This window comes from Pelodiscus sinensis, chromosome 6 (assembly GCF_052426305.1).
Source record: "Pelodiscus sinensis isolate ZL-2025 chromosome 6, ASM5242630v1, whole genome shotgun sequence".
NCBI classification, from domain to species: Eukaryota; Metazoa; Chordata; order Testudines; family Trionychidae; genus Pelodiscus; species Pelodiscus sinensis.
Window position 1 is genome coordinate 126029622 of NC_143057.1, and position 26735 is coordinate 126056356.

The window sequence follows — 26735 nt, forward strand, 5'->3', positions numbered from 1 at the left end:
TTTTCAAGCCCGTGATGTTTTTGTGGCTCTGAAATTAGGCAGAAGAATTTTCCCTGCCATCTCAGCTCATGAAGAGGTCTTGTAGATTTCACAGGATAACGAGCCATAAAGCGCTCTTCCCACGGAATAGGCCTGACACAGAATTTGTAGGAGACAGGGCTGCTTTTGCCTGTGTTGTTCCTGTTACAGCATCATCGCAGCAAAGATAAAACACAGAGTGACAATGCAAGGAGCACAATATTTTGACTGCAAGGCATAGTCTGACACGTGGCCAGATGATAGAAATTAGAACCTAGGCACCTGGAATCTAAGGTGCCTAGATACCAGGGGGATCAGAGGGAGAACTAACAATAGGCAGATGGCTGGAGAGATCTCAACCCTTCTTTTGTGCTAATTCCCAGCCCTGTGACTATGCTGGGAAAAACCTGGGCTCTCGCCCTGCTTCTGAGCTGAGATGTAACAGGCCGGGGCTGTAGGTAGGGGCTTTCCTGGATATGGCCCGGATAGTGACTTCAGGCACAGCCTGGAGTAATGAGTGAGGTGTAACTAGCACCACTCCAGGAGTGGTCCTAGGAGCCCCTGTACATGTTAGGATGCATTAGGAGGAGCATTGCTAGCAGATCCAGGGAAGTGATCAGTCCCCTTTATTGAGCATTAGTGAGGCCACATCTGGAGTACTGCGTCCAATTCTGGGCCCCCCATTACAGAAAGGATGTGGAGAGAGTCCAGCAGAGGGCAACCAAAATGAAGAGGGGGCTGGAGCACATGATTTATGAGGCGAGGCTGAGGGATTTGGGCTTGTTTAGTCTGCAGAAGAGAAGAGTGAGGGGGGATTTGATAGAAGCCTGCAACTACCTGAATGGGGGTCCCAAAGAGGATGGAGAGAGGCTATTCTCAGTAGTAACCGATGGCAGGACAAGGAGCAATGGGCTCAAGTTGCAGTGGGGGAGGTTTAGGTTGGATATTAGGAAAAACTATTTCCCTAGAGGGTGGTGAAGCACTGGGATGGGTTACCTAGGGAGATGGTGAAATCTCCATCCCTAGAGGTTTTTGAGTCGTGGTTTGACAAAGCCCTGGCTGGGATGATTGAGTTGGGCTTGGTCCTGCTTTGGCAGGGGATGAGTTGAGTTCTCTTCCAAACTGATAATTCTATGAAGGTCACAAATCTTTCCCTGCTTTCTCTTAGGTATTCACTCCTGGATTATACCTAAGAACTGCCAGACAGGGTCAGACCACATGTCCATCTCGCCCAGTGTCCTGTCTGCCCACAGTGGCCAATGCCAGGTGCCCCAAAGGGAGCGAACAGAACAGGCAATCATCCAGTGATCCCTCCCCTGTCATCCATTTCTAGCCCCTGACACAGGCTAGGGACACTGTTCCTACCCATCCTGGCTAATAGCCCTTGAAGGACCCAACCTCCATGAATGTATTTCTCTCTTTCTTGAACCTACTAAAATCCTGCTCTTCACAACACCCTCTAAGGCAGATGATGATAGCTCAGCAACTAAGAGTTCAGGCCTGGAGCTGAGCCAAGACTCCTGCTGGTGGGTGCCTATCACGCACACACCTGAGTCCAAGATCCAGGTAGTCCATGCCGAGGTGTAGTGGCAGGTCCTTCCTCCCTGGTCTAGGTGCCTAACCCAGCTCTCGAGCTAACCCTCCGCCATCCTCCTGTGACAAAGAATGGGGCCAGTCTCACAGCCCTCCCGGGCTCCTCTGCATTCCAGCTTCTTTTGTCAGATGCAGTCCTGGAGTAAGGGGGATTGCTCCTGGAAGCAGGGACTGCAGGTGCCGAAATCACCACCCCAAACACCCACTTGCATCCCAACAGGACTCGTCCCTCATTCAAATCTCATGGTACTCATCAGAATGAAGGAACGCAGGGCATTTTGCAGCTTCGTTTTAGGGAAAAAAATCATATCCACTTGCAAATTCCAAATTTCCTTCTCTAGTCATGGGCTGGTGGCATGAACTGATGAGGTGTGGACTGCATAGGGGCCAGGGGGTAGGGGCAAGAGACAAAGAGGAGGTTGAACGCCAACAAAGTAGGCAGCGCTTCTGAAGCATTGTTTGCCCACGTGACTAGGGCTAGGGACACTGTTCCTACCCATCCTGGCTAATAGCCCTTGAAGGACCCAACCTCCATGAATGTATTTCTCTCTTTCTTGAACCTACTAAAATCCTGCTCTTCACATAGGATAGGGACATAATTCAAAATGACCTTAGCAAGTTAGAGAAATGGTCAGAGGTAAACAGGATGAGGTTTAATAAAGAGAAATGCAAAGTGCTCCACTTAGGAAGGAACAATCAGTTCCATACATACAAGATGGGAAGCGACTGTCTAGGAAGGAGCATGGCGGAAAGGGATCTAGGGGTCATAGTGGACCACAAGTTGAATATGAGTCAACAGTGTGATGCTGTTGCCAAAAAAGCAAATATGATTCTAGGTTGTATCAACAGGTGTGTTGTAAGCAAAACTCGTGAAGTCATTCTGCCGCTCTATTCTGCACTAGTTAGGCCTCAGCTGGAGTACTGTGTCCAGTTCTGGGCGCCACATTTCAAGAAAGATGTGGAGAAATTGGAAAGGGTACAGAGAAGAGCGACAAGAATGATTAAAGGTTTAGAGAACATGACCTATGAAGCCAGGCTTCATGAACTGGGCTTGTTTAGTTTGGAAAAAAGAAGATTAAGGGGGGACATGATAGCGGTTTTCAAATATCTAAAAGGGTGTCACAAGGAGGAAGGCGAAAATTTGTTCCTCTTGGTTTCTGAGGACAGGACAAGGAGTAATGGGCTTAAAGTGCAGCAGGGGAGGTTTAGATTGGACATTAGGAAAAAATTCCTAACTGTCAGGGTGGTCAAATATTGGAATAAATTGCCAAGGGAGGTGGTGGAATCTCCCTCTCTGGAGATATTTAAGAACAGGTTAGATAGACATCTGTCAGGGATGGTGTAGACGGAGCTTGATCCTGCCTTGAGGGCGGGGGGCTGGACTCGATGACCTCTCGAGGTCCCTTCCAGTCCTATTATTCTATGATTCTATTCTATGATTCTATGACTGCAACTTATGACATCAAAAGCCCTGTGGTGCCTGTGTCCCTGCAAACATTTGCTCTTTGGATTAAGCCTTGTTTCATTTTACTTTTGCATTTGGTTTCTTTCCCCTGCCCGTCTTGGAGCCCCGTGGGCTGCAGACATGAGGAATCGCAGCCATCCCTCCTCACTGAAGTGGAACCGTGAAAATTGCATTTCTCTCATTCTCCTCTTGCTGCCCAGAAGGGAGGGGGTGGACAACGGAGCCTTCCTCCCTGGGCTGTGATTGTAAAGGCCTATCTCGTTCCCCAGGCTGCGATGAACGACACTGGGGGGAAGTGAATGGGATGCCACCCAAAGTCTCTGTCTCCCCCTTCCTCTCCAGTCTCATTTTCATTGTGTTATTTTCAGTCTCACTAGGGAATCTGATCCCAGGTATATTACTTAACTGAACAGATCAGAATAGTCATGGTCAATTATCTCCTCATGGGCTCAACTCCCGGCTTTCCTTTTCCTTTTCCTATTTCTTTTTCCTTTCCTCCGACATATTTTAACGTTGGAAGGGAGGTGCTGGTTGTCATTCTGGATTTCTGGTTTTCTACAATAAATCTATTTGTCCGTCAGTCTAATCTAATCCAATCTCATCTTCCTACTTCCCCACCCAACCACTCTTCCTCTTTCTCCTATGTCCATCTGCGCCTGTGTGTTTTTTATAGAATCGTAGAACACTAGAATTGGAAGGGACCTCAAGAGGTCTTCAAGCGCAGTCCCCCTGCCCTCATGGCAGGACCCAGCACTGTCTAGACCATCCCTGATAGATGTCTGTCTAACCTGCTCTTAAATGGAGATGGAGATTTCACAACCTCCCTGGGCAATTTATTCCAGTGTTTCACCACCCTAACAGTTAGGAAGTTTTTCCTAATGTCCAACCTAAACCTCCCTTGCTGCAGTTTAAGCCCATTGCTTCTTGTCCTATCCTCAGAGGCCAAGGAGAACAATTTTTCTCCCTTCTCCTTCTGACACCCTTTTAAATACCTGAAATATCCTCTGTGCCTCTCTCTGCGTCTCTCTAGTCTAATCTAATCTGATCTATTGCTCATCTTTTCTCTATCTCGTGCCCATCTGCACCCATGTATTTCTCCTCTGCTGTACCTCCAGTAGGGCTTAAGGTCTGAAAACATCATTTAAGTGCAATCACCATTGCTGTCCAAGAACTGGGTATTTTTTCCATATCTCTATCACCCTTCCCCAGCCCCCAGGTAGCTTCTTGCAGGAAGGGGATAATCTTGCCGACCATTTCTTAGTCGCCTTTCCCTTGGAAAGTGTTGTGCTTTCCATTGTACTCTGAACACGTAAGGGGTGAAGGACACAAGCTTGTTCTAATCTCCTGTGGCAGGGAGTAGAAAGAGATAATCGCTGTGCATTTAAGTCCCATGACCGTGGAAGGATCAGCCTCCATCCTCCCTGCACTCAAATCTCTGGATTCCGCAAGGCAGAGTTGTGTTTAGTGGCTTGGTCTTATTTGTAGCTTGGGGGAGTCACGGGGCTGATGATATTTCATTCAAATAAGCACTGCTTAGTGGATCTGTCCTCACACGTGCCTTCCACTGTGGAGCGGTCCCTGTTCTGCCGAATACGAGACAGGCTGTCACAGGCAGCAAACCGTGGATTTCACTCCCGCCGCTAAGACGTATTTCAGAACAAGCAAACCCTGAGCCATGCATTGTGCTCGAAAGCCGTCAGGGCGCTGACAGTGTGGCAGTTAAGCCGTGTGGCAATTAGGAGGGCTTAATTTCTGCCCCATTAATTCCCATCTCCCTGCAGTGTAGAAGTTTACATAATAGCACCCGGCTGTGAAGGGTTTGTTTTTTCAATCTGTATTGTTTCTAACAACGTAACCAGGTAAATGCCTTGATAGGCTAGACCACACCGCCAAGATAGCATTACTAATTTGATTATGTCGCTGTGACATTATTAACCCACTCAACCATCCTTGGGATGCTTAGCTGCATCCTGAATTATAGACTACATTGCCTTCCCCACACCTATCTCAGGATTGTCCATCTCTCTAATCTGTCATCCTCTGGTACTACAGTATTCCACAACAATCGCCTGTCACTGTGCTTTTCAAAGGGAAGGTCGCAGCCCAGTACTAGGTGGTGGAATGCCAGGCCCTGGGTCGCTTTGCTGTGGAGTGAGCAGGTGTCTAAGAAAGGCTTCTTCCTTGTCCTGGCACCGTGGACCACACTGCATCCCAGAAGTGGTCCAGCTCCAGTAGGGGACCACAGGCCTCCATGCACTGCTCTTCCCCTGAACACCAGCTCCACACTCCCATTGGCTGGCTTCTGGCCAATGGGAGCTGGGGAGGAAGAGGCCTGCGTGTGAGAGCAGCACCCGGAGCTGCTGGAGCACCTCTGCCTGGGACTCAGGCCTGCTGCTTCTGGGACACAGAGTGGGCTAAGGAACCAGGACAGGCGGGAAGCAGCCTTAGAATCCCCGCTGCTCTGCAGACCGCGAGTCGCTGGAGGTACGTCTGTGCCCAACCCAAAGCCCCAATTCCCTGCCCCAGCCCTGACCCCCCTCCTGTACCCTGAACCCCTCGTTCCCAGCCCCACCCCGGAGCTCACACTCTAGATAAAAGACATAATTCTGTTGCGTCATGGGCATTAACAATTTTCTTCTATGCCGTTGTGAGGAAAAAAGTTTGAAAACCACTGGTCTATAATACTCTACCTTCCTACCAGCTGGCGGAGTGTCCTTTCCATCCTCTCTATCTAATCCCATCTTGTCCCTCACCACGGTACTGGTGTGTTCTTTGGTGGTTGGATTTCTCAAGGGAAGTGTTAGAAGCTTCATGCCCAGCCCCCATTAAGCACGGCCAAGCAGTTATTTCACTGTGACTCTGCCGCCCTATCTTTGCTGATTGTCTCTGTCTATCACTTATCATTACTTTACTATTATTTATGTATGATACTGTAGTGCCAAGGAGTACTGGCTTAGGCCCAGGCCCCATTGTGCTGGGTGCTATAGAAACATGGAACACAAAAAGATGGTCCCTACCACAAAGGGCTTTCAGTCATACAGTAAGACAAAAGACAATGGGCAGAGCGGGCTGGAACAATTTGTATAGTGGGCGTGCTGAGAGCCATTGAACCAGACAGTTAACCCTGCATGCGATGGAAGCCACTTCAAGCCAAGGGGAGCTCCCCAGCACCCCGAGTTCCAGCACCTGTGACATCAGGTGGAGACCAACGTGGGGATGCAAAGATTCAGTGAGATGATATTGCTCAGCGTGACAGTCGGTAGTTTCAGCAGCTTAACCATGGTCAGAGATTAATATGCTAGGGTTTTAAGTGTTTTGGGGGCAGGGCAGGGTTTTACTTTAGGTGTGTACAGCTCCGAGCACAGTGGGGTTCAGATCCTTGATTGAGGTTTCTAGGTGCTGTTGTAATACAGTGAACATATAACAATAAATAACATTAAAATAATGCAGCACAAGGAAATATCTGATAGGGAACAAGCTGGCATTGATTCCTTGGGGCACTGAAGAGGTGACCTACAGGGTCTCTAATTCCATTATGCTATGCTAATGATTGAGAGAGAGACACACACAGAGAGAGATTTGTGCACCTTTTTGTGAGTCCGTCTGTCTGTCTGTCTGCGAGTCCGTTTCTTCAAGAACCTCTCCTAAATAGTAAAAGCTAGAACCACTACATTCAGCATGCAGTTTCCTCTTTCCTAACTCAAAGCACTGTCAGGCTGCATATAGACTGGCAAGTTTTTCCGCAAAAGCGGCTGCTTTTGTGGAAAAACTTGCCAGCTGTCTACACTGGCCACTTGAATTTGCGCAAGAATGCTAACGATCTAATGTATGATTGTCTGATTGCACAAATACTATGATGCTCCCACTTGGGAAAAAGCCCTCTTGCGCAAATGTATTTGCGCAAGAGGGCCAGTGTAGACAGCTAAAAACTGTTTTGCGCAAAAAAAGCCCAGATGGCAAAAATGGCGATCAGGGCTTTCTTGCACAAAACCGCGTCTAGATTGGCACGGATGCTTTTCCGTAAAAAATGGTTTTGCGCAAAAGCATCCGTGCCACTCTAGACGTTCTTTTCCGCAAATGCTTTTAACGGGAAAAACTTTTCCATTAAAAGCATTTGCAGAAAATCATGCCAGTCTAGACGTAGCCTCAGTGTTTGGTTGTGCCAGGAAAATGGGAAGAGCCTGGAATTCGATTGTTTTCCATTACAGGCAGTCCCCGACTTACGCGGATCCGACTTAAGTCGGATCCGCACTTACGAACGGGGCTTTCTCGCCCCGGAGGTCGGGGCGAGAAAGCCCCGTTCGTAAGCTGCTCCGGTGCCCCATGTCTGCTGGAGACTGTCTCCAGCAGACCAGGGGCACCGGGCGGGTTCCCGCGCTTCTGAGGCTTTGCCAGAGCAAAGCCTCAGAGGCGCGGGGAACCGCCGTTGCTGCCGCTTCAGTCTGGGTGCCTGTGGTCTGCTGGGGACGGTCCCCAGCAGACCACAGGATCCCGGACTGAAGCTGCAGCCACGGGGGGGGGTCCCGCGCCTCTGAGGCTTTGCCAGAGCAAAGCCTCAGAGGCGCGGCACCCCGCTGCTGCCGCGGCTCTGCTCCCCGTGTCCCTGGTCTGCTGGGGCGGGGGGGAGGGTGCAGCTAGTGTGCTTCTCCCCCCCCCCCCCCAGCAGACCAGGCTTTTGTTTTGGACTCTGGGGCAGAGCAGCTGGGGCGCTGCCGATTGGTCCTGCAGCGCCCGCTCTGGGCACTACTGGACCAACCCGGCAGCACCCCAGCTGCTCTGCCCCAGGCGTCCCCAAGTCAGCTTCTGCTGAAACTGACCAGCGCTGACTACAGGAAGCCCCAGGCAGAGTTGCTCTGCCCCGGGCTTCCTGGAATCAGCCGCTGATCAGTTTCAGCAGCAGCTGACTTGGGGACGCCTGGGGTTCTTAAGTTGATTCTGTATGTAAGTCAGAACTGGCGGTCAGTTGCAGCAGCGGCTGAATCTGGACGCCAGTTCCGACTTACATACAGATTCAACTTAAGAACAAACCTACAGTCACTATCTTGTACGTAACCCGGGGACTGCCTGTACATGGAAAGGGAGGGGGCACAGAGAGGAGGGATGCAATACTCACAGTGGCCACTGGGGGCAGGGAGAGCAGGGGACAGCTATACTTCAGAGTGACTACAGGGGGGGGGGGGGGGGGCGCCTCACCACTAAGAGAGTGGCCAGTTGGGACTGGCGCTCACCATTTTGTCTGCCACTAGATTGAGTAAATTGCCCCCCCCCCCGCACCAAACCCTTCCCAACCTCAGCCCTTGGCCGCAGCGCCGGGGGAGAGGGAGAAAGGCAGTCCAGCTGGGCACAGAGCGGGGGAGAAGGCCCCTGCCAACTGGGGATACCTAGGGAGGGAGGAGAAAAACCATCACTTGCTGAAGCGGAGAGGAGAGGAGAGAAAGCACCCCCCAGAGCTCCTCCTTAACCCCCACTCCCTCCCTGATTCCTGCACCGCCACACCCCATGCCTCCTGTCCCCCCCTCACCCCCATCCTCAAGGCCCTGCCTTGTCTCCTTCACTCCCCACACCGCCAGCCCCATGCCTTGAAGGGTGACGCCAGGAAGGTCTTCTAGTAATTAATCAACAGGGTGGCTTTTTTGCACACTCTCCAACCAGGGGCCAAAAGTAAATAGCACATTTGCCGTGTGTCCTTTCTTTGTTCAGGAGCGCCCCACAAAAAGCAGCTCCGATGATCAGAAAGGGCAAAGATGTGCACGTTTGAGGGAGAGGGGGAGCCGCAGCTTTTCTTCCAAAAGCAGGCAGATTCTCACAGGCGCTGGGTCTGCGTTTTGTCTCGTTTGCAGGGTGTCGGGAGGGATCCGCTGTGGTTCTATCCCTGCACTAGTTTGTAACAATGGGAGGTGCTCATCCAAGAGGCTTGATTATACTGTTTACCCAAATGCACCAGCGTACGTCACATTACAATAGTGGCCCAGGGATGCTGATGGGTGCAGCCAGCTCTTCAGGGCTTCAGGGAAAGTCAAGTAGGGGGTTGATTTTTCCTTATTTTTTTCCCCCTTTAGGCCATTAGTTGCCATAACAACCAAATGCATTTTGTTGTTGTTGTTGTTTCCGTACTGTCGCAGTGTCCCGTGATTTTGCAAATAGAGCGCTTTGAAAAAATGTAGTCTACCCCACACTCACCGCAACATACACACAAGCAAAGACAGCAGGGGGGCTTGGGACAAACACACAGATACACGTGCACTTTCTGCCCCCACGCCAGGCTACAGATATGCCCGCAGATTACCACTCAGCACATGGAAACACGGATGCGCCCCACCCAGCCGCACACAGCACCCCTCCACGGACATGCACAGTGTACGCACTGGCACAAACAGCCAACCGTAACACAGAGGTGATTACATATTTGTGACCTATCACAAAAGAGGCAGAGGACACATGCCACTATGTCCCCAAAACAACAAAATAGATGACACACAACTTTCCCCTGATATATTTTCCTTTTACTAAACCCCACACAAACTCCCCACAACCCACAGACACACTAACACATGGTACTCGTGACATACACATGCCTTACACACCGGATCTATACATACCGGCTAACACACCACACAAAGACACACAACTTAACTCCTCTCTCTCGCACCCACAAACACACCACATGCAGGGCACGCAGGTGTGTCCATTTTACACTGATGTACCCCACCAAGCTGCACTACCCACACACAAGAAGCTCATATGCAACACTCACACAAAAAAGGCAAAAAGAAAAGGGATGGATTGAAGGAAAACAGCTCACGATGAAACAGCGTGTTTGTTCCCTGTTGGGCTCTGAATTCTTGGAAATGTTAAATAAGAGTTAACAAGGTGAGACCATCAACAGAAGGGGCAGTGGATGTACTGAAAGCATCTCACAAGCACCTGTCCCCTTTGCGAGGGGGCATAGATCAGCTTCTAGGGTGCTCTCCTTCATTCTTGGGGGTGAAAAAAATTACAGCCCAGGCTCTGAGTTTAATTGCTCTATAATGCCATCTTGTGGCTTTTTGACTCATGCATCTAATCATTCTCTGTTTGTCACATTACTCTCCAAATGAGGCAATTATCATGCAATCTGCACACTAAAAAAATAGGAGAAAGAGGGAAGGCGATATTCGGGGAGAGGGGGAGTTTTCTTTAGCTACCATTGTTAAGCAGTGCATAGGTGACGTTCAGTAAAGAGCCACGATTATACTATTTGCCAGAATTTACCAGCCACAAAGCACAGCTTACAAAAGCTGGACAGAAAATGGCTTTTCCCCTCCGTGGAACAGTTTTGAGATTTTGAACAAGAAATGCCTATCCCAAATTGGGATGAAAATTGGAAATCTTGAGAATTTTCACACACTGAAAATCCTTCCCTCCCCCCCAAAAAATGGTTCATTTTGAAAAGTTTAGTTTTGTTTCCAAATGAACTATTTCAATGTTGACTAGTTGTTTATGTATAATTAGCTTGCATTTCAAAACAGTCCTTTTGAACCTCTACGCTATCATTTTTCTATTGGAAAATGTAAAAAAGGGCAATTTAGAACCCTTTGTAAATTTCCTACACTTTTTTGGGAATCGAGCCATTTGTGAAAATCAACTAGCTCTTTCCTGTGACATTTTGGTTTGGGATGGCGAGGCTTCTTTCAAGAAAGGATAAAAAAGAACGTTGTTGAAAAATTCCAGCCAGGCCTAGCACCAGCCTCCTCAGACCCTCCAAAAGGGATTATGCGGTCAACAGGAATCCAACCCCAGACAAATGAGGTGGTGATGGGTTTGTTGTGACTGTTGCGTTTTATGAAACACTGGTCTTTGAAATATTATCTCTTTAGTGGCAGCGGCTTTGCTTTCCTGTGAGATGAAAAAGCAGTGAAATTGTTTTCTACAAGTTTGTCTATGGACGAGTGATTGCATTGCAAGTCAGGTGTGAATCTGCCGCACATCAGCTTACGGTGCAAAGACAGTGTCCTGAAAGCACTGCTTTGCCTGCTAGAACTTTCAACATGCCCTATGCTGAGCTATGTCCCAGGCCTGTAGCATGCAAAGTGACTGGGTGCCACACTGGTGCAATCTAGATTCACACCCTGGCTGGCATTGCAGCCACTCTCCGTGTAGAATGGAAGCGGCAGCACCTCATTCTGGTTTCACTTGCGCTGCTATAAATCGGAAGCAGCTCGGTTGAAATGAGCGTGTTGTCCCCTGTGTAATCCAGGTGAACCAGGCTCTGAATGGGCAGGCCCTTTGTGCTAGGTAGAGAGGTGCGAATAATGGATGGGAGTGTTCACTGGTAGTTCCAAAATTCATTTTAGGTCAAACTGAAAGAATTTCGTTTACTTTTCGAGAGTGAGCAAAATAGTGTTCAGATGTTGGGCTTTTCTCCTGTTGTTTACTTAAGTGGCTGAATAAAATGAAAGGGAATTTTGAAACAGAAGGATCATTTGTGTTTCACATCGGTTCCAACTTAGATCCCCTGGATCTAAACCTGCAAAGGGTCAGCTCTAGACCCAGAAGCACCCCCTATACGTTTTCCCGGTTTGGAAGCGACTGATCCCACAAGAACAGCTTTCCTCATAAGAACGCAGGAACGGCCATACTGGGTGAGACCAAAGGTCCATCCAGCCCAGTATCCTGTCTGCCGACAGTGGCCATTGCCAGATGCCCCAGAGGGAGGAATCACAACAGGTAATCCTCACATGATCCTTCCCCTATCTCCCGCTTCCAGAGAAACAGAGGCTAGGGACACCATTCCTATCCATCCTGGCTAAGAGTCATTGATGGATTTAACCTCCATGAATCTATCTAGCTCTTTTTTGAACCCTGTCAAAGTTCTAGCCTTCACCGCATCCTCTGGCAAGGAGTTCCACAGGTTGACTGCGCTGAGAGGAAAAAAACCTTCCTTTTGTTTGTTTTAAACCTGATGCCTATTGATTTCATCTAGTGACCCATAGTTCTCATATTGTGGGACTAAGTAAATAACTTTTCCTTATTCACTTTTTCCACACCAGTCATGATTTATAGACCTCTATCATAAGCCCCCTTAGTCTCCTCTTTTCTAAGCTGAAAAGTCCAAGTCTTTTTAATCTCTCTTCATATGGGACCAGTTCCAAACCCGTTCTCATGAGATTTCAGGTCATGGCAGTCTCATGAACCCAGCTTACCTGGTGAGATGGCTCTGGTCTGAGCTGGTGGCAATTTTGAAAGACACCATTCAGGGCCAAAACCTTGTGAGAACTGTTTAGGAAGAATTCTCAGTCCTGACTCAGCCTGAGGCTGGAACTACAGCTAACCTAAATCCATACCTCTAATTAATACTACTAATAATAATTAATTAATTAATATTTTGTTGGCATTAAATACAAATTATGCAACTAGGAAGGGAATAGGAAACATGCAAACAGCACCCCGGCATTCACTCCTTATTCGGACAGGGCTCCTTTTCAAATGCCTCGGCTCTGTCCTATTCTCCGTTGCACCAATAGATGCTCAAAGATACTCTACTCTTCCGCAGAGTTGCTGTAGGTCTATACTGCTGTCCCAGTGGCCTTTTTCCTACAGTCAAGGCTACGGGAATGGGCCAGATGTTACCGAAAACCAGCCGGTGTCCCGTTGTCTTCCTCTGACTCTGGGCCAAGTCTTTGTTCTACACATCAACAAACTCTGTTAAAGAAACACAACGGATTGCTTTAAAATGATTACAGAGCAACAGAGTTTGCCTGGGGAAGTGCCCAGAGAAGTTGCAGGCATCACCCTTAACCTGATGCACATCGGTGCAATGTAGCCCAGGGTCACCTTTAAAGAAACGGCCCCTTTTTTGCCGCTGTTCTAAAGAAAGCAATGGAGTATTTCAGAGGCATCTAATACACCTCTAATGAGGAAAAATGGCTCATTTATCTACTTTGCATCATAATAAAACATATCCAGCCACTGGCCATTTTTTAGAACAGTTTTGTTTTCTCCATGGGTAGAAACCTGGCATGAGCAGCAAATTACCTGTGAATTACCTGCACAGTGGCCAAGAACCCTATTTACCACCTGCACCTAAATTCGTTGCAGGGAGCTTGGCACCTCTCCAGTGAGAACACACATCAAGGACAAAATCATTTATAGGGGAGTGCTAGTCATAGCTGTCGCACTCTCTTGTTTGCAGCTGGGAGAGGCTACAGTGGGGAAAGCAAACACAGCCGGCGAAGCACTAGGCCGTGCAGGCGCAGCAGCAGCAACAGAAGCAAGTTTTTAGTGCATGTCTTGTGTGGAACTTGGTGTGACCTTTTCTGGGAGCCTGTTCAAAGCTTGAATGAAAGGCAAAAGCAACCAATGCACCCTTAATAAAGAAGAAAAAGTACCTTGAAGCTTAGGGACAAGGGAAGAGGGGTAGAACAAAAACTGATGCAGGTAAGAGATGGCTGAACCAGATAGGATGAATCAGAGACCTAAAACTCTTAGGCTACGTCTACATTGGCACCCCTTTCCGGAAAAGGGATGCTAATGAGACGAGTCGGAATTGCAAATCCGTGGGGCATTTAAATATCCCCCACGGCATTTGCATTTACATGGCTGCCGCTTTTTTCCGGCTTGGGGATAAGCCGGAGAAAAGCGCCAGTCTAGACGCGATTCTCTGGAAAATAAGCCCTTTTCTGGAGGATTTCTTATTCCTACTTTCAAGTCCTCCACGGATTTGCAATTCCGACTCGTCTCATTAGCATCCCTTTTCCGGAAAGGGGTGCCAATGTAGACGTAGCCTTAGTGTCAGAAGAGAAATGCTGGCATGGGAGGAGCTCTACCCTCTAGTGCATGGTGTCGTGAGCCACCAGGCACTTGAACACACATATCATGCGCATGAGACTGCACATGTCATGCCCTGAGAGATTCAGCACCTACCATCATCATCCAGTTCAGATCCTAGGCTACGTCCAGACTGCAGACTTCTTTCAGAAGAAGCTTTTTTCGGAAGAGATCTTCCAAAAAAACTTCTTCCGAAAGAGAGCATCCGCACTGCAAAAGCGCATCGAAAAAGCGATCTGCTTTTTCGAAAGAGAGCGTCCGCACTGCAAAAGTGCAGCAAAAAAGTGATCTGCTTTTTCAAAAGAGAGTATCCAGAGTGCAAAAGCGCATCGAAAAAGTGATCTGCTTTTTCGAAAGAGAGTGTCTACACTGACTGGACGCTATCTCGCATTTAAACTGTGATCGCTATGGATGGTATGGCCAGCAGGGCACCTGTGCTTTTTCCTCTTTCCTCTTCTGAAAAAACTCCTTCTTCCCCATCAACACATGCCTTTTTCCAAAAGAGCTGTTTCACAGAAAGGCTTCTTTCTTGTAGAATGAGGATTACCAATGCCAGAAAAACCTCTCTGTTCTTTCGATTTTCTTACGGAAGAACGCAACTGCAATGTGGATGTTCCTCAAGTTTTGTCGGAAAAATAGTCTTTTTTCCGACAAAACTCTGTAGTGTAGACATACCCCTAGTTGAGAACCCAAACCTTTGTTCTACTGGTGAGCCAAATCCAAACTCCCTGAGTTGAGACTGCGTGCAATGCATTGGGGCAGGGACTGAATGTGTGTATGGTACGGTTGCCTCCTACTGGATGGTTTCTGCACTGCTACACTGTGTGACAGCCCCTCTATTGATTGTGGAGATCATCTGCCTGCTGAGAAGCTATGGACATTGGCTTCTAATGCAGAGGCGTCTGACCTGCTCTGGGCGAACAGGAATGAATAGTTCTCCCCCTACCTCACCCTGCTGCAGAGCAGCAATGAAAGGCAGATTTCATAGGAGTGTGTGTAGCCCACACGTCTTCTGGGTGTGGGGCACTGTCCCATCTAGTGACACTGTGACCACTTCCAGGGAGAAGAATGTGGGTCCAGTGTGGATAGCCTTAACGGGTGGCCAGCTGGCTTTAGCTGGAGAAGAAGGCCACACTGCGGGAGCAGGGAGGAAAACAGAGACGGGAGAGAGAAGGTGCAGAGAAAGGTCCAGGGCGGATTTACAGACAAATCCAAGAGCTTTGCAAGGGACTCAGCAAAGAACAGGGAGCACTTCAGGTGCCGTGAGGGGAAGGCTGGGTTACAAGAAGCAGGAGGTAGGAGAAGGAAGTTGAGATTGAAGAGTAGAGGCAGGAGCTGCCTAAGGAGACAGTGAGATGTTTATAAGCAACAGAGGAGAGGTGGGATCGGTTGATCTGTGTTCAAACAGGGGTAAGGCAAAGGGAGAAGATGAAATGCATCTGCTGAAGTCTCATGATGTGTCGTTATTTCCTGGGGCGATTGAGTTAAACAGATGAAACATGGAGAAGGGAGGAGAATATACGGATACAGTCCCCTGGAGTTGCTCTCCTGCGCTGTCTCCCTCCCATCTTGTCCCAGATCCACGTTTCCCTGAGCATGGCACGGGAATGCTCTCACTTCATCACCCACGAGGACATATTCGGAGCTTGTGCCGCCAAGGAGGAGGGAGTGCATGACCCAAGCACATACAGCTGTAGATCTGCATGCATTCACGCATGTATGTACACGTACTTGTCCTCCAAGGGTACGTCTAGACTACATGGCTCCATCGACGGAGCCATGTAGATTTGTTTGTTCGGCAAAGGGAAATGAAGCCACGATTTAAATAATCGTGGCTTCATTTAAATTTAAATGGCTGCCCTGCTCTGCCGATCAGCTGTTTGTCGGCAGATCAGGGTAGTCTGGATGCTCCCCTGTCGACATGAAAGCCCTTTATCGACCTCCCCAGTAAACCTCATCCTACGAGGCATAATGGGGAGGTCGATAAAGGGCTTTCAGGTCAGGGCGGGAGCATCCAGACTAGTGCACTGATCATCTGTTTGTCGGCTCAGCGTGGCAGCCATTTAAATTTAAATAAAGCCACGATTATTTAAATCGCGGCTTCATTTCCCTTTGCCGATCAGCCTAATCTACATGGCTCCATCGACAGAGCCATGTAGTTTAGAGACACCCCAAGAGCTCCATGCCTCCTTAGAGACATACATGGCTGGCAACATCATGCAAACAAATGCTCTCATACCCCACCCTCTCTCCATATTTCACTCTCTCTGATTTGTGTCTCTTCTTGCTTTCTCTTCCCTCCCTTTTCTTTTACTATGTGCTTTTTTTCTTGTGTTCTTTCTTTTGTTCTTCTTCCTTTCCTCCCCCCTCCCCTTAGTCTGTGTGGTTCATTTTTCTTTTCTTTCATTCGTTCTTTCGTTCATTTGTTCCTCGTTCTTCTGTATCTGTTTAGAGCAAATTTTCAAATCTATAAACCCATTACAGCCAAGAGCCGGTGCTCTCGGCCTGCAGATGTGTCCAGTCCCAGAGTCCAATAACAGGACTTATTTGGAAAAAAACATTATCAGTAATGTGTAAAAGGGTTGGCTTGAGGGTAAAATTTATCATCATTACCCTAATATCATCTCAAGCCTCGGCTGTAGCAGCAGCTAAAGAAGACACCGGAGCTTAATTCAGTCAGTGCGGGGAAAGAGAGACAGAGGATGGGAAGTATGATTTATGACGGGAATCAATGCAATCATAATACTTTATGCTTGTACAATTGGGCTGTTCCAATAGAGCTCCTGGATGGCATAGGTGACTTTCTGCCCAAAAAGCTGTAGCAAGATAAGGGAGAAAGGGGATTGGACCCCAATTTGGGATGTGGATGGTGGCACATTCTGGTTGGGGCAGCCTGTCTACTCTCCGGTCCTGACAGTGAGACGTCATGCACCTCTTCAAGTCTGAGTCTACAGGACAATTTCGGGATGTTTTCCTGCCCCCTGCTGAAGGAGTAGTGAAGATAGGAAACCCTAAACTGTTTTTAGTAGGAAGAGAAAGTTCCTGAAGGGAGCAGGATTCCCAATAGAAAGGTGAAAGAAACATTGGGAGGGGTGGACTCAGGTTTAAATCTAGACCAGTGTTTCTCAAACTGTGCTCCGCAGACATCTCCAGGGTCTCCGCGAGGTTGACAAACTGGAAACATCAATAGGTACAAGACATACAATCAGTGGACCGCTGGGGCTCCGCATACATTTTTACGCATGTAAAGGCTCCGGAGCCCAAAAAGTTTGAGAACCGCTGATCTAGACTATCTTGCTGAAATCAGGAGAGTTATCCCAGTGATGATTCAGATGAGCTCATCAGTCTTATTTAGGGATCAGCAAACATCAGAAGGCTTGGAGATTTGGGTTCTGGTTCCTAAAAACAAAGATGATGCTTCTACCTCTGTACCTGGACCTTTTGGTCCTGCAAAATCAGGCTGTTTGCACTAGCAAATGTGCAGAGCCCATGGGTAGATGTTGCAAAACTCCACGCATAGTTTGATCATTTAAGCCTCCGTGCAAGAAACGTGCCTTGCTGAGGTCTCTCCCACATTTTTCATGCATGATCCTTGTAGCTTGCAGATGTGTACCTTGCACTTCTGCTGATATGGATGGAAATGTCACCACAGTTCTTCCTGCAGCTAATGAGGCGGGGAATGCTAGCAAATACCCTTCCGTATGGTGTTTTGCCGCTAGCAGTGCTGGTCAGAAGTGGGAAATGTGGAGTCTCTGAGGGAAAATGAAAAAAAATAGTTAAAACTCGTATCACGCCCACAGCATGGGAGGTACATTAAAGACAGAGCTTGTGATTCAATGAAGGTCAGGGAGGGGACATCACTCTTTCACACCTAGAAATGGCCAAAAAATTATCACCCAAACTGGGTTTTTTTAATGAATAAATGGCTTTTCAAGCTGAAAAAAAATTCACAGGAAATTTGTGTTTCCTTTGAAAAAGTCTGATTTTCCAATGAAAAAATCAAACTCAGAAAACTGGTTTTTAAGTTTTGTCTTTTCATAGAAATAAACACAAGGATGAGTTTGGGAAGGGGCCTTTTGAAACTTCCGGGGTTAAGGGGCATTTTTCATCCAGCTCTGTCTAAACCACTGGTTTTTTTAAGTTTGAGCCAGTTGGAGTTTTGACCAACAGATTTTGAGGGGAACAAGAGGTGAAAGGTAGTTCAGACAAATCGGTTCACTGGAACCGCTCAATAAAAATCAGCTCCATTTTCTTATAGCCACATATAGAGCTAGGTCTTTTTCTTTGAAAAGCCACATAGTGCGAATTGCTTTCCTGTATCAATTGCCTTTTGCTTTTCCATGGCAGGTGTAGGGCAGAGAAAAGGAAGAGGTCCATCTAAATTCTTCCTTTTCGCAGGACTGTCTTGCTGTTTAGATTCATATACAATGCTCAAACAATCCTTAGGATTTGCGCTCTAATGCCATTGGTTAAAGGTGCTAGAATACATTCATTGATTCATAGATTTTAATGCCAGAAGAGACCATTATGTTCAGCTGATCTGACCTCCTGCATAACACAGATCACAGAATTGCGCTGAATAATTGCCATATCAAGCCTGTCAGGACCTGAAAAAAACCAGAGCTCCCCAAGAAATTATGAAGTGGTCACACCAAGATGTCTCTTACTGTCTCTCCCAATCCCTAGGAGTATGTCTACACTACAGAGGAAGATCAAAGCTGCCATTGTTGATCTTCCAAGGTTTGAATTCGTGATCCAGTTAAGACAGCTAATTTGAAGTGAGGTGTAACCCTGCTTTCACAAGGAGTAAGGGAAGTCGAAGGAAGATTGTTCTTCCTTTGACTTCCTGCAGTGTAGACAGAGCTAAAACCCAATTTAAGCTACTTTGATTTCAGCTATGCAATTAATGTAGCTGAAGTTGCATGTCTTAATTTGACTTTGTCCCATAGTGTAGCTGTACCCTACCAGTCTTCATGGCCTGGATTTGAGTTATGTATTTTCTATTGCCCTTGGACAAAATGGGAGAGAACTATCTTGGGCAAGTACCACTATCTTATGTGGCTGCTACGGGGCAAGTACTTCAGAAGCAAGTAGCGTTCTTTTCATGTTGCTCCGTTTGGGTCTGAATGGCTGTGCCGAAAGATTGGGTGGGTTTTCAGCAGGAATGGGATACAGCCAAGTAGTTAGTCCGGGGTGCGATCCAGGATAGGCAGGACAGACCAGATGGAATTGAATAAGTCTACTCTTCTCTCTTCATTGGGGAGCAACTCCACGGGGATTGCATCATTTCCATCAATGCTCCAGCGGAGCAGAAAATGTTCTAGCTTTGACAGAATTCTGAGGTGATTTTTTGCCCCATCCTCACATCAGGGCTATTAAGATGGGGCTTCCCAACAAGCAAGGAGCAGTGCTCAAAAATATGCAACAGATTTACGACTTCAGGAATGGGGCTTACGACTAAGGTCTTTGTGCTTGGCTTGCAGGAGTGCCATGATACTCAACTTATAAAGGATGTATATATTGTGCTGGTTAATGAGGTAAAGGAAAGGGGGAGATGCTATGACATTCTTTTCCACTGTATCCCCCGGTCCTTGGGGGTCAGTGTTGGACCTTGTTCTCTCATGTCAGGTACTGCGTGATGGTTTCAGTCCTGCAAAGTTTCTTCTCGCCCTGCTCCCCAATAGATGCAAGTTTCTGTTTTTGTGTCTCTGTGTGTGTCTCTCTCTCTTACACACACACACACACACACACACACACACACACACACACACACACTCTGAGGCAAGGAAGTGGTGCCTGAAAATTCAAAGCAATCCGGGCTGTCTTTTTAGATGATGAATGAAGACCCTGTAGACAGATCCATTGTTTGCCCTCCCCTTTCTTTATCCTAAGCCTCTCTATTTACTTTGTGTACCGTGGCAATTCTGGCATTTTGCTCTATTTGTTGTATTTGGAAAAATGAAGGAAAACTAAACCCCTGTTTCCCAGAGAGATTTACTCTTGCACGTGGATGTTTTTTGGACTTGCCAGGTGCGTTCACAAATGGCGCCATCACCTTAAGGAACTCCAGCTTGCCGTCACCTTGTCTCTAGAAACCTTTGGCAGTGGCTCTGGACACACTGTGGAGAAAGAGGTCGAAGAAACAAATCCAGAAAATGGATGCACACTGCACCCATACGTACATGAAAAATGCACACCACACACAACGCAAATATACCTCACCTAGAAGGCAAAGTAGTATATATGCACCGCACGTAACCACATTTAAACACCATAGATGGAGAAGCACCACATAAAAATGCACATGCCGACACCCTCAGTCTTTCTGCCCTGCATGCTTGCATGTGTGTACAAACACACCTACACACATACAGACACACACACACACAAATGTTACCAGAAGTTCCTCAGCAGACTAGAGGAGGAAACAATCCTATTATACAGCCTGACTGATGCGAAATTTTTAAGTACAGTCCATAGCTGTCACTCGAGAGCTCCGGGAGTTGGTCTCTGCAGATCTGAGAGTTAATCAGTAATTCATGGACAGGGGATGAAAACCTCCGCTGGTAAGGATCAAATCTCAGCACTAATTTCTTAACTTATCAAGAGAAATATTCCAAGTGCTTGCCCAGACAGCTGAATGGCATTTTATTTACTGTCCTATAACTTTTTTGACTGAAAAGCCATTGTGTGTCCTGCTTGCTCCATGGTACCATTGGCATGAGTTGGTTTGATTTGGGTGCCGAACATACCGCATGCTGGTAATCTAACTGAAGGGTATGAAACAGCAGATTCCCTCTGTCGATGGTCCATAGAGCTGCCCCTTGTTACTCACAGCTGGCGATGTGTGATATTATTTCTTAGTGCGTGTATTACCTCAGCACCCAGCACCCCAAGGTCAAAACACACTCAATGGAGTCGAGAGCCACTGGAAAAGGTGGGGGGCTGAGTTTGTGCTCACGTAAGGGGTGGGTCTTGAGGCAGAAAGAGTGAGGTAGGGGGCAGCCCCCAGTCCTTAAAGCCATTCAGAGCGCCTTGTGCACCATTCTGGTAGTTTTTTAAAGGTCCCAGGCCTCTGGGTGTCATGGCAACGGCAGTAGCATTGGTGGCAGCTGGGCCCTTTGGAAATCCTGGGCCCAGGGCACTTTGCCACCTCCCTCCCACCCCCAGTGGCGGGCCTGGGCACAGTACAAACACTGAACAAAACGACACAAATCCCTTTCCCTGAGAGCTTACAATCAAAGCACAAGACGAGACGATAGATGGATACAGACGGACAGGCGAGTATGAGGAAGCGGTCACAGTATCGTCCTAGACGGGGGAATCTCTGCACACTAGCAGCCCGGTCATTGTCAGGCTGCGGGGTTCTTGTGGGCATCACAACAAAGGAAAGGTTTGAGAAGATGGGCAATGTGGTAATTTGGCTGATATATCGGGGGGATGGTACCTCCCCAGTGGGAGGAGAAGCTTTCACAAAGCGGCACTATCAGAGACACAATATTGCCAGGCTAGGAGCCTGCATAGCCAGGAAAGTGGTACTGGGTTTCTGAGCCTTTTGTTTGCATGTCACCAGTTTTCTGGACAGATTCTAGCTCAACAAAACCATTGGGTGTGGGACAGGGATTACGGGAGGAAGGTCTCCAGCCCACGTGGTGCAGACTAGATGATCAGAGTGGTCTCTTCTGCCTGAAAAGAGGTGAATCCAGCCAGCGTGGGACACCACTAGCATCCAGTTGCTCTTTGTTGTCCTAAGTCAAGTTAACAAATGGTTTCCTAGGTATCACCCCACAAAACCACCCCTACAGATGGCAGTAGGTGAGGATTCTTGTTGGCTTCCCAGCCAAAAGAGGAAGCCGAAACAGCCATGAGAGCCCCAATAGTGTTACCTCTTTGGAGGTTAACGTTGAGATCTGCCAGCCAGGAGAAGTGTGGGGAGACTTGCATCTTCCTGTTGATTAATAGAGAGCTTCAATCCCCCGCGCCATCAATCCAGCACCTTTCACTAATAAGAAAGTCATTACAAACGTACCCCATAAATCCCGGTTATTAATTGCTGGCTCCTGTACAGCATGTGGCACGAACGCCGAGCTGGATTTTACAAGTGGCTTTCAAGCAGCTGGGTACGTCTAATCTACAGAGTCCGTGACGACTGAAAAACAACCAGGAGTCCTGTAGCGCCTTAAAGACAAATACGTTGATTTGGGCCTAAACTTTCATGGTCTGGAGCCTGCTTTGTGAGAGGCATGGCTATGACAACAGAGGCCACTGGTGTGCACCCAGAATACACAAATGAAAGGAGTCATTCTGCTCGGTGTAGGAATGTTTGGAGCAAACAAACAAACGCTCTTTTGCTGGTGTAGCTGCCTCTACCCAGGATATTTCTCAGTCCCTCCCTGACATAGCTGTTCCACTCTCAGTTTTAAGTGTAGCCCAAGCCTCAGAGCCCTACCGTTGCTCCGGGAATGGCCCTGTATGATGCCCGCAAGGCGAGGGGATGTAATGAGGGGATTTTTATTTTCTTTTTTAAAGGCTTGCCGTGTAAGACGTTATCTGCAGGCTACGTTGTGTGCCGGTTTTAACGACAGTGCTCTTAATAAGCCCCGACAGCGAACCAGGGCAAGAACAGACGCAAGTTGTTTCAGGCGACTTCTGTCAAGCCCACGGTAATGCAGCAGGACTAGTGGCAGTCCTCTCCATATTGCAGGGAGCAAGTCGCCCGCAGATGAAGTGCTCCGGGCATTGCAGCGAGTCTTTGATGTGCCAAAGCAGACATGCGGAATGCATCATTATCAGCAGCTTTCCTCTCTGTCCATCCGGCTCCAGCCTAGGGTGGAGGAGGGGGAGAGAATGGGTTTAGGGATGTGGCATGCTGTTGATTTTCACTCTGCAGGCATCTATTGGAGGCCCAAGCTGAAGGCTTCCTTCTCCTCTCTGTACATGTCACCTTCTCTCTTCTGCCAATGGAATTGGACGTGCCTTTAGTGTCGGAAGTGTTTGCGGTGCGCCAATGGGAAGACAACATTGTGAGCCCGTGAGCCATTAACATCATCGGTTCCATCAAGAGCCATCAAGTCAAGGCGCGAGGCAGACTTAAAAGGGCAGGATTTGCTGTCCCCGGAGACAACACTTTTATTTCTATTGGTACCGTCACTGAAACTGCCACTTCCAATCAGAGCCTCAAGCCTGTTGTTCTGACACACGGGACTGCTGCTTGCAGTACCTTGGTCATCTCCACTCCGTGTTTGATGGAAGGGCTGTTGGACCATGATCTGGGACAGCAGTGCTGGATAAAATCCACCCTCTTCCCCTGCAGACTTTCACTCCAGTTGGACCAGTTTGGGCCGACAGTGCTGAAATGTTGCATAGGCCATTTTCCCCAAAGTGTTTGCACCACTCCAGGAAGCCTGCATCCAGATGGGCCACCCTCTCCTGGGTGTCCCCTAGGGGGTGTCCTTAGGGTGTCCTTAGGGGGTGTCAAGCCGCGGTAGTGACTTTTATACTGCCTCCAGCTTACGACCGCTGGCATAACGGGCATGGCCAAGAGTTCTTCATCCCGGTCAGCCAGAACAAACCGAATTGGCCCCTGGCAGCCAGTGTAAACCAGAGCAGCAATTTGTAGTGTGGGCTGGCCCAGCCCCAAAGCTAGGGCTTATAAAAATGATTTAAAGGACCCCTCACGCCCCTCCTCCCGAACTACACTGGCTGCTTCTCAGCCACAGCAAAGGATCTAGATCAATATTTGCCACCCAATTGGAAAATGCAACTTCCTGAACAAGAGCCTGTCCCTATGAGACTTCCGGTCAAATTTGTCCACTCCAGAGGTTGAAGCACTAGCCTGAGACACAGGAGCCCTCTGTTCTTTTCCCGGCTCTGCCACTGGCCTGCTAGGTGACCACGGGCAACTAAATTCCCCTCTTCTTCTCCTCACTTCTTATCTATTTGCATCGTTGACCCTTTAGGGAAGGAGCAGTCTGGCTCTCTTGACATGCACAGGGCCTAGCATAATGAGTCCTTGATTCCCACCGAAATAGGGGTCTCTTCCCGTTCATTCTGCTGTGCATCTCCAAGAGCATTGGCATTCTTCACCAGCCAGGCACAGGAGCTATGCAATCTTGACATTCATCCCTCTGCCTGATATGAAACATGCCCCCCACACTCTGACAATCCCAGCTCCAGGCATATCCGCCCTGGCCCTGTCAGTTTTTTGACAGTGCTCCCCAATTCTGGCCTGTATCTCCCCTGCTTTTCCAGGCACAACTCTGTCCAGACCTGTATCTCCCTCGCTCTACCACTTCCCCGGACTCTCATGGCTCTGTCAGAAGTCTCTCTGGAGATGAACACAGTGCTTCTTTGGGTGCTGTTCATCTCACCGGTTGGGTCTCTCAGCAGAACCCAGCTGATGAAATTCCTCAATGGACCTGGTTTTCCTCACACCCTGCAGTCCCCTCTGGGAGCAGTCGGTGTGGGGACCCTGCTTTGACTATGAGTTTTTTGCAGCCATCAGTCACCTCTCAAGGTTGTGCTCTCCTCCCCTACCTCCAGCCTGAACCCACAGCTCAGAAGGAAAGGAAGCCAGTGTGGTGCCATCTCCCAAAGCAAACAAACCTAGAGCAAAAACAAAAGAATCCGCACGCAGTCTCTAGCTTTTCCCCCTGCTTGTTCTCATTTCATTCCTTGCAGGGACTTGCTGTAGCTTTCCCCGAGTTTCTTCTTGCCTTGTCAATGAAAATGCTGCATTAAACAGGAGTCTGAAATAGCCTCTCTCCTCCATGCTGTTTTTATGAAGTGTATAAAATAACTTAATCAGACACATACCGAGAATCACACACACACACCTGAGATGAAAGTGCCTGGCGTTCATAAAGAAAGATATAGTGCTAGTGGCATTTCACACTGAGGTGCCCTGGGACCATCACATGTCTTGATGAGACCAAGAGAGCTCAATAGACTTTCTAAACCTAATTAGTACTTAATGATCTGGAGAGACACGGATGTCCATCACCTCTGCTTCTGCCCCTCCGTTCTTCCTCAAATTCTTAATTAACCTTTAAGGAGATGATGTGCTGATGAGTTTCCTAGGATATCTCATTGATTTCTTTCATACACACCCGCGTGCGCGCACACACATAAAAGAGTCTCTTGTAAAACTCACAACCCTGGTGTGTTCCATGCAACGGTCATGCTGATCAATGTTCATTAATGAAGCGGTACCTTGAAAATTGTTAATTGATGGCAATGTACACAACGTTGTCTGGAATTTAACCTTATTCATCAATTAAGCATGTTGGAAGCTAGGGCGTGGTGTTAGTTAAGAGCTCAAGAACAATGCTGGATCATTCTGCAGTGGATTTGGGGGAGAAAAATCATAAGAGCAAAGGCCAAAGAAAGGCTGTGATTAAATTAAAAAAGAGAGAGAGAGAGAGAGAGAGAGAGAGAGAGAGAGAGCAAAAAAGTAAGAGAAAATCGAGCCAAAGTCAGTCTCGTTTTCAAGATGACTCACTTTGTGCTGATAATGAAATAAAAATTTGCTCGTGAGCTTATGTAATATTTTACTTTTGTGTCATATTTAATCAACTCTGAGTTTTAACAAGCCAAGAAGAAGGGGGGAGCTGTTAGGAATGGAGTGAAAACAGATTAATAAGTTTTGAAAAGTTAATAGCCAAGTTTTCAGATTAAAAAAAAATCAATGTTGGTAGCTGAATTCACCAGGGGGAAGATGACAAATGGAGAATGCCTTACTTAAAGTTCATTTAATAACAATCTAAATACGTGGCGGCAATGTAGGATGTGAGGCTAACAGCTGCATTTTTTTTCAGGCTTCTTGCCTTCTCTAGCTCTCGTTTCTGTGGCTGTTTGTTCTAGGAGCTACATCCTCAGTGGCTGCTAACTTGTCTAGGTCATTTAATCCATTACCACCGAGTCACCCAATTTCAAAAGTATTTATCCGCTCGTAAGGGGGGGCAGGGCCCTCTCCCCATTGTACAGATGAGGAACTGAAACAAAAGAACAGCTGCGTGACGTGGTTCAAGATGATGCAAGACACATGCAGTGGAGCAGGGATGTAAATCAAGGTCTCCCTATGCCTAGGCGAGTGTCTTACCCACTGGATCATCTTTCCCAGAACCATACAGAGCTGCCACTTGAATGTCTTGTAGCTACCTATGATTTTGTGGTGATTTATATTAGAGTATGGAGGAGCCTCACTGTGTTCCACTCTGGGCAGACTCTTCACAAGAGCAGGTCTTGCTCTGATGAATTTACAGCTGACATAGACAAGTGGGCGGGAACAGGAGATAAGAAGCAAAGTAGCTTCCTTGAATTCCAATAGCAATCCCCTGGATGATACTGGAATAGAGCCCATGTCCTCAGAGACCCAGCCCAGGGCCCTATCTGCAGCCGAGCCTTATGAACAGGGCCTCTGCTGAGTACCCATAAACCCGACTGGAGGGTGACTGCAGCTGGAGACCTGCATTTCTTCTCTGGATCAGGCCTCTAGGAAAGACCTTGGCTTCTTGGATTTAGGAGACAATGTCTCACCATCGTGGAGCAAGCTTGGGAACTCGTTTGATGGCCCCCCGGCCAGGAGCTGTTCTCTGAGGTTGTGCGACAGTGCACACTGGCTCGGGTCCAAACATTCATACCGAACTCTCCAACAGTGAACCCCCTCCCCCATTTCGGAACCTGACCCTGGCCTGATTTCCATAGGGTTTATGGAGGCCCAGTATTTCAGTTCAGGATTTTGGATTGGGAAGTCTCAGGACTTTAATTTGAAAATGTTGGCCGCCGTGTATTATCGGGGGATGGGCACGTGGCTTCAAAAAAAATCTTTGAAATGTTTCTCGTCATGCTCCAT

The 26735-nt window shown here is 47.9% G+C and overlaps 1 protein-coding gene across 9 annotated transcripts in view; it reads left to right on the top strand.

Moving 5' to 3' along the window:
• The window catches only part of CELF4 (CUGBP Elav-like family member 4), a 1004675-nt gene that overhangs the window by 444107 nt on the left and 533833 nt on the right, over nt 1–26735 (top strand). The window lies entirely within an intron of this gene.